Source organism: Protomyctophum parallelum (genome assembly GCF_964188405.1).
Source record: "Protomyctophum parallelum genome assembly, chromosome: 8".
NCBI lineage: Eukaryota > Metazoa > Chordata > Actinopteri > Myctophiformes > Myctophidae > Protomyctophum > Protomyctophum parallelum.
Window position 1 is genome coordinate 4,360,158 of NC_139703.1, and position 16,990 is coordinate 4,377,147.

The 16,990-nt window shown below is 42.7% G+C and overlaps 1 protein-coding gene across 1 annotated transcript in view; it reads right to left on the reverse strand.

Annotated features, from left to right (window-relative positions):
• The window catches only part of dock3 (dedicator of cytokinesis 3), a gene marked incomplete at both ends in the record, with an annotated part of 250,584 nt that overhangs the window by 110,509 nt on the left and 123,085 nt on the right, over window positions 1-16,990 (reverse strand). The gene's annotated exons all lie outside the window — the stretch shown is intronic.

Sequence of the window (16,990 nt, forward strand, 5' to 3'; positions counted from 1 at the left end):
CGATTTGTGTGATGTTTGGACAAAATCTGTGGGAGTAATATCAATAAATGTGTTTTGCAAATCTTATGGGGGTCTCACGAACCAACATATTTTGAGATGGGGTCTACAGCCAAATACATATCATTTTTGGACTTCTGAACACTGTTCAGGATTTTGAAAACGTTTGTAGAATACGCCCTCAGGTCTTAATGGGTTAATTTCCGGTAATTAAATAAATGAGTCTGACACCTTGTGGTGCTGTGGCGCCTTGTCTGACCATAGTCTCTCTCTCTCTCTCTCTCTCTCTCTCTCTCACTCTCTCTCTCTATCTCTCTCTCCCCCCCCCCATTATCTTGGCTCAAGCTACAGCTGCATGATGTTGGTGATCATTATAATCATAATGAGATGATCAAATTAACTAGGGCTGTAAACAACACATGGTCTTGCTGGGTATGACATAATGAAGTACTCGTTGAAGTTGAAAGAGCGACATCTGCTGGGCACCCTTCAGTCTTAGAGGTTCAGGAAGTGGGCCGAAGATTCCTTGGTGCCTCAATGAAAGTACTGCATCCTATCCTCAATGAAAACTGACACCTATCCTCAGAGCCTCGCACTGTCCAGTCTCTTGGTTTCATACTGACACCTATCCTCAGAGCCTCACACTGTCCAGTCTCTTGGTTTCATACTGATATCCTCAGAGCCTCACACTGTCCAGTCTCTTGGTTTCATACTGATATCCTCAGAGCCTCGCACTGTCCAGTCTCTTGGTTTCATACTGATATCCTCAGAGCCTCACACTGTCCAGTCTCTTGGTTTCATACTGATATCCTCAGAGCCTCACACTGTCCAGTCTCTTGGTTTCATACTGATATCCTCAGAGCCTCACACTGTCCAGTCTCTTGGTTTCATACGGACACCTATCCTCAGAGCCTCACACTGTCCAGTCTCTTGGTTTCATACTGACACCTATCCTCAGAGCCTCACACTGTCCAGTCTCTTGGTTTCATACTGACACCTATCCTCAGAGCCTCGCGCTGTCCAGTCTCTTGGTTTCATACTGACACCTATCCTCAGAGCCTCACACTGTCCAGTCTCTTGGTTTCATACTGACACCTATCCTCAGAGCCTCACACTGTCCAGTCTCTTGGTTTCATACTGACACCTATCCTCAGAGCCTCACACTGTCCAGTCTCTTGGTTTCATACTGACAGCTATCCTCAGAGCCTCACACTGTCCAGTCTCTTGGTGCGTGCGTGACTGCGTGTACAGGAGACAGCAGCAGCAGCAGCGTTGATTCTGTCAAAATGAACACTGGTCTACAGACATGCGTGTCTGCGTGGCTGCTTTCAATTCCATGCACAAACTGACTTTTCACGAGACTCGGATTGCGTATGTATGTCTCTGTCTGTACGTGTAGTATGTTTCATGCATATGTGAGTGTGCCTGCATGTGTTTTGTACTTGCACGTGTTTCCACTTTCACACTAAATGATTCATCGAGTCTCTCTACCGCCTCCTGAGTCATACAGTATGTGCACTTACAACACAATGTAACACAAAGTACATGAGCAGTGACTGTCAGAGCTCCCAGGCTATAGAATGCAAGGTACCTAAAACCGTATCTCTTAACCCATCATAGCCGGAAAAGCATCTGTGTCATTAGATTGTAGCGTTAGACATTGGTTATTAAAAAATAGCAGCTATACAAGATTTTTTTTTTCTGCAGACTACTCGACCCCAGCGGTTCTTGTGTTCATTTACTGAGGTACCGTTTAGGAATAAGGCTAGGTTTAAGCATAGTTTTACTGAGGTTACGTTTAGGAATAAGGTTAGATTTAGGCATGGTTTTACTGAAGTTACCTTTAGGAATAAGGTTAGATTTAGGCATATTTATACTGAAGTTACGTTTAGGAATAAGGTTATAGGCATAGTTTTACTGAGGTTACGTTTAAGAATACCTGGCGGCGACCGTTCCAAAGTCGCCGGATTTGACCCGGGGTGAGTGTTCTTGTAACTGGGCTACCATTATCCAATGTTGCTGCTTGCCATGGAATCTATAACATCAAAACAAAAGCCTTCCATTAAGGGAGGATCGCTTTAGGCTGTGAAATCTAGTTTTATAGAAGGACATCGTTCAAGTGGCAGTGGAGCACAATCCCAGAATGACTGTTTAACTTGACAGGGAGGCTGATGTTCTTGTCTGTCTGTCAAAACAAACTGTTGTTACGTACAATACAACTGTAACCAACAATACAACTGTCTGTAACCAATGTGGAAAAAGCTTCACCAGAAACAGTCAATTGAAACAGCACCAGAGAGGGAAAGAAACAGTACAACTGTAGGCCTAAGCATTGTAGAAAACAGAACGACTGTAAGCATTGTAGAACAATCTCTAACTCCACAGTGGGTGCCTCTCACTTCACACGAGTGTGATTGTTTTACTAAAGACTAGAGGGTGCGTGCACGAGGGATGGAAAGTCCCATAGCATTCAGGAGAATTCACTCATTCTAACGCTATGGATCAGAGATGAATGAAGAAAGATGATGACGACACACTGGTTTAATGTCTCTATTGCCATCCGTATATTTTCAATCCCCCCCTGTATATCATATCTCTCTCTCTTTCTCTCTCTCCGTCTCTCTCCTATCAGCCATCAGTGATAATAGACTGCCCGCTCTGTGTCAATAGCTTTACTTTTTGTTTGTCTATTCAATTATCTCTCTTTGTCTTTCTTGTTCCTTTAGTTTTTCCCCTCTCTCTCATTCTCTGACAAACCCGCTGACTAGCCTATTCTGACCGGGCACCCATTTTGGTGTTGGCATCATGTTATGCTTTAGCTATTGAAAAATAGAAGATCTACAAGCTCATATCGCGCCACCGAGTGGCGCGATACGAGCTTGTAGGTCTGCTATTTTTGAAAAATCGAAGAACGACTGACATTTTTAGAATCTGATCTCAGGTCAGAATGGGTTCATCAGACCAGTGTGTGTCCAGTGGAAACCTCGTATGAATCTGATCTCAGGTCAGAATGGGCTAGAGAATTTGATTAAAAAAAAAAGAGTTCAGTTCAGATGATATGACTCCATCATCCCCCTCTCCATGTCTTCTCTCTCTCTCTGCTGCAGGCATTTGAATAATAGATAGGTGGTGCATCCTTGGTGTCCTGGGTGGTGCTGGTGGTCGTGGGGATGATGATGGTGGTGGTGAGGTCTGGTCATAAATAACCCATTCTGACTAACCCATCAGATTCTAAAAATGTCTATTACATCCTGACAGTTTCATTATTAACCCATTCTGACCTGAGATCAGATTCTAAAAGTGTCTTCGATTTTTCAAAAATAGCAGACCTACAAGCTCGTATCGCGCCACTCGGTGGCGCGATATGAGCTTGTAGATCTGCTATTTTTAAATAGCTAAAGCATAACATGATGCTGACACCAAAATGGGTGCCCGGTCAGAATGGGATAATTCATGACAGTGTTTTGGGACACTGCGAGCTCCCAAAAAAGAGACGCGTACGTACGGTTATGCACACAACACTCACAAAAATGGTGATGTCTGTCCCAAAATCAGCAGAAATAGTGTTATGTACATTATGAGTCACGGTGGGGGGGGTTTGCAAAACCTGGCAGTAGCTCTGGTCTTGTGTCAGTTTGTCCATTTATTTTAGAAAGGTATCAGGGAGTGACCTTTTTCTGCCTTTATTTATAGGTTGAAAGTAATCCGACAGGAAATGGGGAGAGAGATGGAAGACGAGGCAAGGCAAAGGCCGTCGGGATCGGGAGTCGAACCCGCGGCATGCCGTCAGGCTGGCTTGGCAGCCTATAGGTGCCCAGACGGTTGAGGTAACCGTCCAGACAGTTGAGGTAACCGTCCGGGCCGGAGTGACCATTCTTAACCCATTCTGACCTGAGATCAGATTCATACGAGGTTTCCGCCGGACACACACTGGTCTGATGAACCCATTCTGACCTGAGATCAGATTCTAAAAATGTCAGTCGTTCTTCGATTTTTCAAAAATAGCAGACCTACAAGCTCGTATCGCGCCACTCGGTGGCGCGATATGAGCTTGTAGATCTGCTATTTTTCAATAGCTAAAGCACGACATGATGCCGACACCAAAATGGTTGCCCGGTCAGAATGGGTTAAATGATGAGTGGTCATAGAAAGAACCTCTGCGAGATGAAGCCAGCACCATGCACTCTGTTTATCCTATATTCAAATATTAAAATTGGCTTAAAGGAGTATAGTTCACCCCCAAAATGTGTTTCCAGTAGGAGACACAAAGGAGACTCTTTGCTTCAAGCTTGTAGATCTGCTACTTTAGCTGTTCTTCAATTTCAATCCTAAAGAGTAACAGTTTTGGACATACAGTATATGAGGTTTCCGCCCGACAGAGATGAAATATACTGTCAGAATCAGAATCAGAAGCAAACTTTATTGTCACATCACATTACAGGTAACATGGGTGACATTCTTGTTTGTGCAGGCTCATCATTGCAGTTAAAAGAAAGAAAGTGCATAGTACATGACTAATCTACATGGTACAATATGTATGCATATAAAAAATAAATAAGGTGATGTAGCCTATGGGCTGTATTTTGCGTGTCTTAAGTACCAGGTCTTATTCCCTAACTTGAGTAAACTAAAGACCTGGAGGCGTGGTCAATGCTCGCTGGCCACTCAGAATAGCCAAATGGCATTGATCACGCCTCCAGGTCTTTAGTTTACTCAAGTTAGGGAATAAGACCTGGTACTTAAGACACGCAAAATACAGCCCTATGTGTATAATACAGAGTAGTCTCTACTAAAGGAGACCAATCCGTTGAGGTAGCTTCAACGCAATTTATCGCCATCAGAATGTGAACGAAGATGATAAGTGCAGGTATAGGCAAATAAAGGTAGGAAGAACTGAGGAACTAATTGGAAGTAAATGAAATTAAGCAAATGGAAAATAAATTCATGTTTGTAAATTGAACACACGAGCCATCTGCCTCTCAAGATGTTCACTTAAAAGGAAAATCATCTTCACATTTATTGAGGAAATGAAAATGCCAACCATGAACACACACTATTAGCAGTTCCAGGAACTCATTAGCTGTTGCACTGCAAGTCCCTGGAAGTTTTGGTCAAAAGGTGGCTCATGTTGATTCAAAGGAAGACGCCGAATCGACCTTTTATGTCTTGACAAAAAGTTCCAGGAACTTGCGGTGCAGCAACTAATGAGTTACTCAAAGTGCTAATGATGTTTCAGGAAAGTGGAGTGAGTTGCTTAATCAGGGGTCTTATGGAGGCTTAACCAGGTGTGATGCCCCCCCCCCCCCCCTCTACTATTAACAAAGTAGAGGTTCCTCTCCAAATCGTCTACCATGCACAGTTAAGTATACACTCAAACTACACACTGGATACTGCTTCTTTTCAGTGAACAATATATCGGCTCGTCTGACAATAGGCTGTTCATACAGCCATGCAGGACACGTATTAGCTACTGTATGTGCATGAAGATCCGGCATGGCTAATAGTTGAAAATAAAATAAAATAAATTTCTTCTCGGAAGATTACAAGCACCTGCAGAAGATTATCAGCACCAATAAACCATCTAGCTTGGTTTACAGTACCAGTTACAAATGACTTATGAACGGCTAGTTACAACTAGAGGAGCATCTTTTGGTAACTACTTGTAAGAACAGCTGTACAGCACAATTTTTGTCACTGTAAACACACTGGTATTTTTTGCTGTCGGTAGGAAACCACCTAACTTTTTTTTTTTTCATAAATCAGTGCTATTGAACACCCTTTAACAGTAAAAAGCGCTTTGGACAAAACCTCTTGAGTCTTAACATTGGATCCTCAAACTCCATCACCTCTCCCCCTCTCATGCAAGTCATTGGCAATATATAAAGTCACAACAGCAACTTTGATGGGGCAGTATAGATTTGTTTTCAAAATATAAGGTTTTCATCATTTCCAGATAAATGTATATTTCTCATTTTCTGAAAAATGAAAATGTTAGAGTTATAGGAGATGCGTCTGTGATGCATGGGGATCCTTTAATAATCATAATAAACATTCTCCTTTCCCTGCTGTTGAGGTTTACCACTCTCCTCTCCTCATCTATTCAATTTTATATTCGAAAAGGTGTGGGCGATGAAGTTCCTTTATCTTCTATCTCACTGCTCTCTATTATCCCATTCTGACCTGAGATCAGATTCATACAAGGTTTCCACTGGACACACACTGGTCTGATGAACCCATTCTGACCTGAGATCAGATTCTAAAAATGTCAGTCGTTCTTCGATTTTTTCAAAAATAGCAGACCTACAAGCTCGTATCGCGCCACTAGGTGGCGCGATATGAGCTTGTAGATCTGCTATTTTTCAATAGCTAAAGCATAACATGATGCCAACACCAAAATGGGTGCCCGGTCAGAATGGGTTATTCTATACTTCTCATGCGGTCTGAAACAAAGACGAGGCGGCGTGAGAGACTGCAGCAGCACACATGAGGACCTGAGGCCTGTAATTCTATGAAGAACGACGAGGCGGTGTGAGAGACTGCAGCAGCATTAGTAAGGACCCTGAGGCCTGTAATTCGGAATAATGACGCAGATGTTGACACAGAGAAGGAGATATATAGCGCATGTGGAACTGTTGTACATTGGGCTTTTCAACAATGGAACTTGTTTCTTCAGGGGCTGCTGCCATCGCTGCATTCTCTTCATACTATTCATTAACTAGAACTGCACTCTGTCGAGTGCCTACTTGCGTTGTTGCATTCTTTCAATGGAAATATCTTCTTTTATAACAAACACCTGGTGTCATATTCTCTGTCATTCCTGAATATATTGTAATTAATGTTCATTTCTCTTAATTTAAAAGTAAGGTTATTATGTTTCTTTAAGCGTGTTTCAGTAAAAGCTATTAGATCCAACATTTCAAGTTGGGAATCTGAGTTTATATCTTCTAAACGTTATTCTGCTCAGGAATATGCTGATGATTTGCCCTGGCTATATCTAGAATACAGCTCTATGACTTACTTGAAAAGTATTTACCTGTCTGACACTATTTTGAGATCTGTTGAAGAACATGAAGGTAATTCTATTTAAGCATTTCAAATGAATTCTTTCGTTACGTAATTAACAATCAATTACGTAATGTTGTAATTAATACGATGAGTGACGGCTTTCGATGTCGATCAGTGTCGGGTGGATTAACCCATTCTGACCTGAGATCAGATTCATACGAGGTTTCCGCCGGACACACACTGGTCTGATGAACCCATTCCGACCTGAGATCAGATTCTAAAAATGTCAGTCGTTCTTCGTTTAAAAAAAAAATAGCAGACCTACAAGCTCGTATCGCGCCACTCGGTGGCGCGATATGAGCTTGTAGATCTGCTATTTTTAAATAGCTAAAGCATAACATGATGCTGACACCAAAATGGGTGCCCGGTCAGAATGGATTAAAGGACATGCCTCTATGTATGTATATGTAATTTGTAAGTTGATTAGCGGTATACTGTGGTTACTTTGCGTATGCCCCGTTTGATGCGTATGTATCGTAGCCACATATGACGTCAGGGTATAACTGGTATAACTAGCTCTCAATGATGATGTAATAAAGATGTGGATTAAAGGACCAATGCCAGGGTGTGTAATTGGTTTTCGATGGTGACGTAATGACGATATGTTTTAAGTGTTGAGAGGATTAAAGGTAATGCCCCTAATGTATACATGTATGTAATCTGACACCACTGCCATATCAAGCACAAGTAGTCATTACGTCATACACTGGCACACTGGCGCATACACAAACGGCGACATACGCATCAAAGCACTGGACGGAAACTATTACTTGCATGCTCTGCTCGCGCAAGTAGACTGAGCTAAACTGAGCTAAACTGTGCTTTACTGACAGTAGTTTGAAGAGAGAAAAGACAGGGGCATGGGGACTCACAGCAAACAGCCTTATTATAAATGGTGTCCTCGCGCCTGTTGAAGCTGTTCTGCACTTTGAGCCTCAGCTGTCGGCGTGGAAAGACCGGCTGTGTGGGCAGCGAGAGTGGAAGGTGGACAAGAGAGGAACCGCGGTAAGAATGGAATGACGATACAGAAGCATACACACCTCAGAGACATCAATAAGTGTGCTCTTGTGAATGATGTATCGTGGTCAGAGGATTTGAACAGGAGGACAGACACACGGAGTAGGATGGAAAAATCCACTTTACCGGAACAGTGAGCAGTTAATGGTTCTCTGAATTAATGTCAATAATAGCCTGCTAAGCATCTTTAGAGAGTGGGTAACCTCCATCCATCCATCCGTCTGTCTACCGCTTATCCGGAGTCAGGTCGCAGGGGTAACACTTCCAACAAACAATCCCAGGCAACTGTGAAGCAGTATAGTCGGACCCAAAGAATGATATTTGGCTGTGGACCCCGATGTGAATTATCTTTGTGTCAGGGACCCTTCGCTTCACTTTTTCACTTCACTTTTCAATGTTTTATTTTGGTCATTAGTTTTGTATAACAGTGTATAACAAAAGTGTATAAGAAAATAAATAATTATAAATAATACATTATGACAAAAGCTGAAGCTATATTATTAGCTTATTATGCCTACCCCAGGGGAGCACAGAGAAGATCTGTGTTTAGAAACATAATAATAATAATAATAATAATAATAATAATAATAATAAACAATTTATAAAACATATTCCAATACTTTCCAGATTAAATTAATAACTATATAAATTCCCAAATTGCAGATGTACAAGCTCACAGCGTGGCACCACGTGCCACAAAGCCAGGAGCAGCCGGCCGGGCTGGAACTCCTGAAATGAGTCCTAAACCATGCACTGGATCCCAAACATGATGGTTTGATGGTTCCCTTTATTAGCCGTTGAGCCTCTGTTATTTTATAAGAGCTTTCTGCCCGAAAGTAATCTCTCAGTCTCAAGAACAGATTACGATTCTCTGTTTTTTTGTTTCGTTTTTTTGCCAATGGGTTCCCAGATTGGCCCGACAGCAACACTATATTGGATGGGACGTTCGTGATCCATGTCCAAACGATGGCTATAGTCTAGTAGCACTAACACACAGATATCTCTGTCCCCATGGGGCTGTGTGTCAGTGTGTGCGTGTGCATGTGTGTGTGCGTGTGCATGTGTGTGTGCGTGTATGTGTGTATTTGGCCCTGCTTCAATTAAACCTAGGGTGAAGTGGACATTTGGTCAGACTATATGTGGGACAGCAGCACAGTCACTTCCTCTCTGTGTGTGTGTGTGTGTGTGTGTGTGTGTGTGTGGGGCTCAGAACAGCTGTCACACAGGTGTGTGTACTGTATGTGTGGTCACCTTGGCTGTGTGGCACTCAACTGCCACACCAACGAATGGACGGACAACCTTCAATTTCCAGCAGTGTGTGCACACGCGCTCGCTCGCACGCACACACACACACACACACACACACACACACACACACACACACACACACACACACACACACACACACACACACACACACACACACACACACACACACACACACACACACACACACACACACACACAGGAAGTGACTGTGCTGTGTGTAAGGACCCCAAAATGTAGGTATAGATTTTGTCACAGACCCCCATCTTTCAATATTATTTTTTCAAAAGAAGTACAACCTTGCTTGTACATCTGCTATTTTTGAATAGACAACGTATAAATGGATAAAGGCCAAGGGTTTAAATGATTGTGATGCTGTATTAAAACATTTAGCTGGGGACCCCCTGGGGGGGGGGGGACATTTTATAGGCAGACAAACAAACAGACTGAAAGAGATAGAGAGAAAGATTGACAGAGAGTGAAGGGAATGACAGGGTGAGAAACACACACAAACTTCCTTATTCTCTAAACCAAATCACTGTCAAATCACTGTAAATGTCACTGCTGCACCACGCACTCACACATCCACGCAGGCACTCACCATGTGCACATAGACACAAACAGCTCACATGGTTGGAAGTGCGTGCAGCTGTCCACACATGGACGTGCATCTGCATCTGCACGTCTGCACGCACAGACTGCCTTGGGGTTGCTTTGCACAAAGCTAGTCTCACTCCTCTAAGAGAGAGACTTATTATTATTATTGTAAAGGTCAAGAATGGGCAGACATGGAGAAACATCCCAACGAGACCTTTTGTTGGATGAACTTTAGCCATTTAGAGCGGAACTGTTTCTGAAATGCCATTCTAAGGCCTTCAGATCCAAACCATGCATATTATATACGTCCACAGGCCCCGATTACAATGACTCTCACCAATGCCCCCTGGGGGTAGACAGTAGACACTGCATGTCCGTACAGCCAGACAGACAGCCAACATTGTATAGAGACAACCCTGGTGATTAAACCAGAGCCAATGGGATTGGGACGGTGGCTTATATTACTGCTGGGATTCAAAGTAAGTACGCACGCACGCACGCACGCACGCACGCACGCACGCACACACACACACACTGACACACACACACACACACACACACACACACACACACACACACACACACACACACCAAGCTAAAGATACACAAAACAGCTCCAGCAGAGTCTTCAACTTGTCAGTGTGTTTATTCAGTCTGCTGTCATGCATTTCATTGCCCGGGCTGTAACCTACAGGAGAGAAAGTATACCCTACAAAACCACCCACACACACACACACACACACTGATACCATAAGACTCAAACTTCTGGTTATTCAATTGAAATCGACTTTTTCCCTCGTTTCTCCTCCTATGACTTTTGTACTTTTGTACTTTTGTAATTATATCTCTCTTACTATTTCACTTCTCGCATTCAATTCAAACGTTGTACATCCATCTCCTGATCAAAAGGTTTGGAGATGCACTGCTACAAAGAGAGGGAGGGAGGGACGGCAGGCGGGTGGGCGGGTGGGCGGGCGGACGGACGGACGGACGGACGGACGGACGGACGGACGGACGGACGGACGGACGGACGGACGGACGGACGGACGGACGGACGGACGGACGGACGGACAGACAGACAGACAGACAGACAGACAGACAGACAGACAGACAGACAGACAGACAGACAGACAGACAGACAGACAGACAGACAGACAGACAGACAGACAGACAGACAGACAGTTCTAGTTGTAGTATATTACAAGTAAGACGCGCAAACGCGGGAAGCGAACGCAGCTCGTAAATTGCAATAACAACAATTAGAATAAATTACTTGCTTTCCTATACTGTGTCTGCAATGCAGTTCAATGACCGAAAATATGTAACAAAAAGCCATTGGAGGAGCTGGTGTTCACATAATAAGAGTAGCTGAGCTGCAGTAGGCTATAGAGAGAAAAGCTCCTTAGAGTCTGCCACAGAATAGAACGGATCAGCATGGAATCAAGCAGAAAGGAACACGGACCATGGGCACAGAATGGGACAGAACAAAAATGCAAAAAAGAGGATTTTCTTTCAGGGTTATATATTGTTTTTCTCTTTCTCTCTCTTTTTCTTTTTTGAAAGGATAGAAACCCAGAAGCCTGTTAGGTTGTTATCCAGACATGGTTCTAAAAATATACAGTATATATCTATTATAAGTAGGGATGTGTAAATGTGTCCAAAATGAAAATCGATTTGTATAATTCAATATTAACGATTAATCGATTAATCGTTTGGGGGGGGGGGGGGGGGGGGGGGGACTTAATTATTATTATTTTTTTATGAACAAATAAAAAAAATCTTCCCCCCAAGGGGTACCTAAGTCAACAAAGTTTGGGAACCTCTGATGTAGATGATTAACAATATCAATATTGCCTTTCCAACAGATTTTCATCAAAAAAAAAAAAAATCGATTATCGATTATTAATTTTCATAATCGATTTTGGGTCCTATTAACGATAATCGATTAATCGATTAATCGGACCCATCCCTAATTATAAGAGAGAAGTTGTACCCAACACATGGCAAGAAACCCAAAGCCACAACAGCTACGTCACTATTGCAACACCCACAACACCATCTTACACACTACACCCACACACACTCACACGGCAGTGACGTCACACACTTACCCTTCGCAGTGTTCGGGACCTATCTCCTCCTATCGCGCCCAACGCCAAAACTCAACACCACCCGCCAAACAATGGTCATTGCACTGCCACCAAAATGCCTCCCTTCCACACACACGCCGGCAATGCATTTGTTTACTACAAACAATCTCAGGGGATTCGGCATATTCAGGGGGACTATGGCAAGAACCAACAAAAAGGCGAGATGTATAAGCGTAAGAGGTGTGAAACTATGGAACGGCTTAGACAATGAATTGAAAAAGTGCGGCTCAATTAGTACATTTAAAAGAATGTATAAATCTAAAACTATAGATAAGTATAGAACATTATAAACCTAGTATTGTTACAAAATCATATTAGTATGACAAAGTAATATAATAACTATATAATAATCATAACATTCTTCTCATGTGCGACTCTGGATTCTGTGTGATCAAATCTGTCTTCTCCTGTGTATCTTTCTGTTTTACTTTTCCTTGTGTTTGGTTGTTTTTTTTGTTTTTCATGTTTTTGTTACATGTAATGTAATGTCTTTGCTTTTTGACCAAAATAAAACTGAACTGAACTGAACACTATCGCCGCAAGCACCCACACCCCCGGAACACTAACCACTGTTGCCCCAGAAACAAGGCCTTTCGCACAAATTTCGCCAGGTCTATGCAAGTGAGCACAAATTACATGTGAGAAAATTCATTCACAAGCCCACAAATGCCATTCAAATGCCATTCAACACACACACACAAACAACTATTGCATTGTGTGTTTGAGCTGACAGGCCCTTTTTTATGTCAATCAATCAAGTCATCTCAGGTCATCTCAAGCGGCAGATGCAAAAATAGTTAGTTCCACTAATAAGGACACATAATAATAACTAATAACCCATCCGTTACTACATGTGGAGTCAACTCCCGCAATTTCCTTCTTCCCATAGTGCGCGGCAATGTAACTCTGGGATGAGCGGCCCGTAAGGGCCGCGAAATTCTAGTATATATACAGTATATATATATATATATACAGTATATATATATACATACAGTATATATATATACCTGTATATATATATATATATATATATATATATATATATGTATATATACAGAGACAGCGTATCAAGTTGATTGTGTGAGCTATTTACATCTAGCTGCTGTCATACAGTACATGCACGTATTGTCGCACATATGTTCAATGCGTGCCAGTGTTAATTTTGCCGACTATAACTATGATAGAAAAACTGTCATAGCTTTTTTCACTAACGAAAACTAAACAAAAACTAAGTAAATAGTATAAACTAATCCATGATGACTAAAACTAAGACTCGTAAATATGTTGACAAATTTCGTCAACACGTCCCACTGGAAGGAGACCCCTGGGCAGATCAAGGACCAGATGGGATATCTCCAAACTGGCCCGGGAACGCCTCAGGATCCCCCCCAGGAGAAATGTTGCTCTGGAGAAGGAAGTCTGGGAGCACTCTGCTGGAACTCTTGCCCCCGCGACCCGACTCTGGATAAGCGGTTGAAGATGGATGGATGGATGGAATTTCGCCAACAAATAAAAACTAGAATAATGTTAGGGAGGGATTAGTGCAGAAGAGATCTAGTAGGTTTGGTTGCGCTCGGGTGAGAAAATAACGGATCTACAAGATCACAACGCATGGCGTTGCTACGGTATGCATTGACAGCTCATCTCTGTTGAATGTTGAGACGGTGTCTCTGTGGCATGCTGAGCGCTGCTACTTTGAATCAACAGGGACTATTTAATGGCTTAACCATGTCAAATGAATTATTCTATTTACAGGGCAAACAGAGGTTGAGACATTATTTGTATTTGATATTTCCGGTGGCCGACGGGCTAACGTACAGGTCTAGTATTTAATTACAGGGAACACCCCCTCCCTTCAGGGCCTTGTGTTTGAGTGAGTTGATTGTTGAGATAAAAAAAGACCATTCCTAATGCTATTGTCGTGATTTCTTCTTCACAGTTGTTACCACACGCTACAGGGCATTGAACACGCGACATGCTGTGAACTACAGAACATGTTTACATGAACCCATTCTGACCTGAGATCAGATTCATACGAGGTTTCCGCCGGACACACACTGGTCCTGATGAACCCATTCTGACCTGAGATCAGATTCTAAAAAAATGTCAGTCGTTCTTCGATTTTTCAAAAAATAGCAGACCTACAAGCTCGTATCGCGCCACTCGGTGGCGCGATACGAGCTTGTAGATCTGCTATTTTTCAATAGCTAAAGCATAACATGATGCCGACACCAAAATGGGTGCCCGGTCAGAATGGGTTAAATGCAATTTTGAGTCATAAAGAGACGCAAGGATCAAACACATCTTCATAATCTTCATGCTGAAAGATGATAGCCTGGCCCTACACATTAATGTGATGAAATGTGAAACGGAGAGGGTTGAAAATAGGGGTGATTTTTGCTCCCGATCCGATTTCCGATCATTTGATTTTGAGACATGCCGATAGCCGATACCGATTTTTCCTGATCCGACGATCGTTGTATTTTATAGAACACTTATTCAAAAGTCTGCCTCCTGGTGGCGCTATAACAGGCCATTCTGGAAAATGGGGGCAGAGGTTCATCGTTGGCATCCAGAGAGTGTGTGTGCAAAATTTGGCAACGACCAGGTTAATATTTATTTATGATTTTTGTTTTTAATCCTGCTGTAAAGCACTTTGTAACTTTATGTTTGGAAGGGTGCTATATAAATAAAATTCATTCATTCAATATTAGACTACTGGGATATATTTTTAGATCACGTTATTTCCGGAAGTTCTAGGATCACTGACAGGTTGCAGAAGAGCGCCCTCTAGCGTAAATACACTGAAAACACCACGACGTACACAATGGTTGTCAATGAATTGTTAGAAGTCAAAAAAGGTCAAAAGACACATTCATGAATATCACTATTGTGAATGGAGTTACGGTATTCTAAATGTGTGTCAAATATAAGACAATTACCAAGATATATTGACATATTCCCAAGCTTGACGGTGTAAATGTGAGGAAAATACAGGGGCGCTGGAAGGTATTTATACCAGGGGGAGCTGAAGGCGAGGCCGCGCGAAGAATTTCGGGTCTTATTCGGGTATAATTGGCCTAATAATGACTTATTTAGGACCTAGTTAACAGAGTTAATCATAATAACAGTATGTGACTCTTATTGTGTTGGGTTAGATTTATTTAAACCTGGTGCAGGTGAAAGTAAAACTACAATAGGTTTTTGCTGTCTCATCATGTTGTGTCTATCTGTCAACTCACTCGCTGTGCATTCTGCATTCAGCACGCTCTGATAGATATGTCAAAAAATGCTCCTCTCCACCAGCAGGGGGTGCTGGAGCACCCTCCGCACCCCCCTTCCAGCGCTGATGGGAAAATACATAATAATGGGGAGAATAATACCAGTCTGCCACTCAAAACATGCTCCGGTGGAGAGACCTTGTTATCGCGGGCCTGGAGGGCATGTTAGGTGTCTCATGTGATAAAACAAACATGATGCTGTCAAGGCTGTCAGGAAACAAACACGCAATACCTGACTTTAACCCATTCTGACCTGAGATCAGATTCATACGAGGTTTCCGCCGGACACACACTGGTCCTGATGAACCCATTCTGACCTGAGATCAGATTCTAAAAATGTCAGTCGTTCTTCGATTTTTCAAAAAATAGCAGACCTACAAGCTCGTAGCGCGCCACTCGGTGGCGCGATATGAGCTTGTAGATCTGCTATTTTTAAATAGCTAAAGCATAACATGATGCCGACACCAAAATGGGTGCCCGGTCAGAATGGGTTAATTGGAATCTTGCGAGGTCATTCACGCCAGTATGATTCTCAATCTCTGGATCAGAGCCAGTGTTGATTTTGACAGCACATTTTTCTTTTCTTTTTAGTGATTTAGTGTCTTTTTGCATAAAATGTACACCAGGCACAGCTATAGTGTAATCATTCTAGCGACTAAAACTACTAGCCCTTACCCGTTGTGAAATACTTGCCGCCTTGAGGCCGCGGGGGGGGGGGTACTGCGCCCTGTGACCGCGGGGGTGGCCCTGGGTACGTTTTAGGCATTTTTAATTCACTAATTCATTATTAATTTAATAATTTATAATAAGACCTCCATATTATTATGGTCAATGCCTGTGTGAAAAGTGGGAGTGATTGGTGCAGGCAGTGAGGAGCTACGGCAGTCACAGTGACAGACAGACATTCAGACAGACATTGTCAGATTTAAATGATCATGATGATGATGATGATGGTGATGATGATGATGATGATGATGATGATGATGATGATGATGATAAATATGACCTTGGCACTGCCAAAAAAAACTAGGCTATGATCAGTAAAACTAAGAAATAAAAATATTGACAATTTTGTCAACAAATAAAAAAAACTAGACTTAAATGTCCGGGAGGTACTATAGTCATTTCATGCTTGGTTGCGCTCGGGTGTTGCGGTCTGACAATAGCAGATCTACAAGCTCACGTGTCGCAGCGCGACGCAACTAAGAGTCAAATCACCAGCAGCAGGGAGTGTTGGGCGGGAGGAGTAGGACGAGAAGGCTCAGTCCCTCCCACAGGGGGCTCCTCACTGGGAAGTGACAACAACAGCAGTGACAACAACACACAGCAATATGTGTGTGTGTGGAGGAATTTGTTGGCATAACGACTACGTTGGGGAGAGAAAAGAAAAGGAGCACTATAGTGTCATCAATCCTAAGAGGAGACGATTATTTTGAGTTGTTTGACATTGACGCTCGGCTGTCGACATTCCCTACAGGGGAATGTTTGCCTCGACGGAGACTTGACTTTGTGGTGTATTGCTATCATGATTACCCAGAGATATACACTCTTCCAAATGAGAGGCAAAGCGCTGGGGGCTATGTGCGCCCAAGAAACCATGCCACGTTGGTACAATTT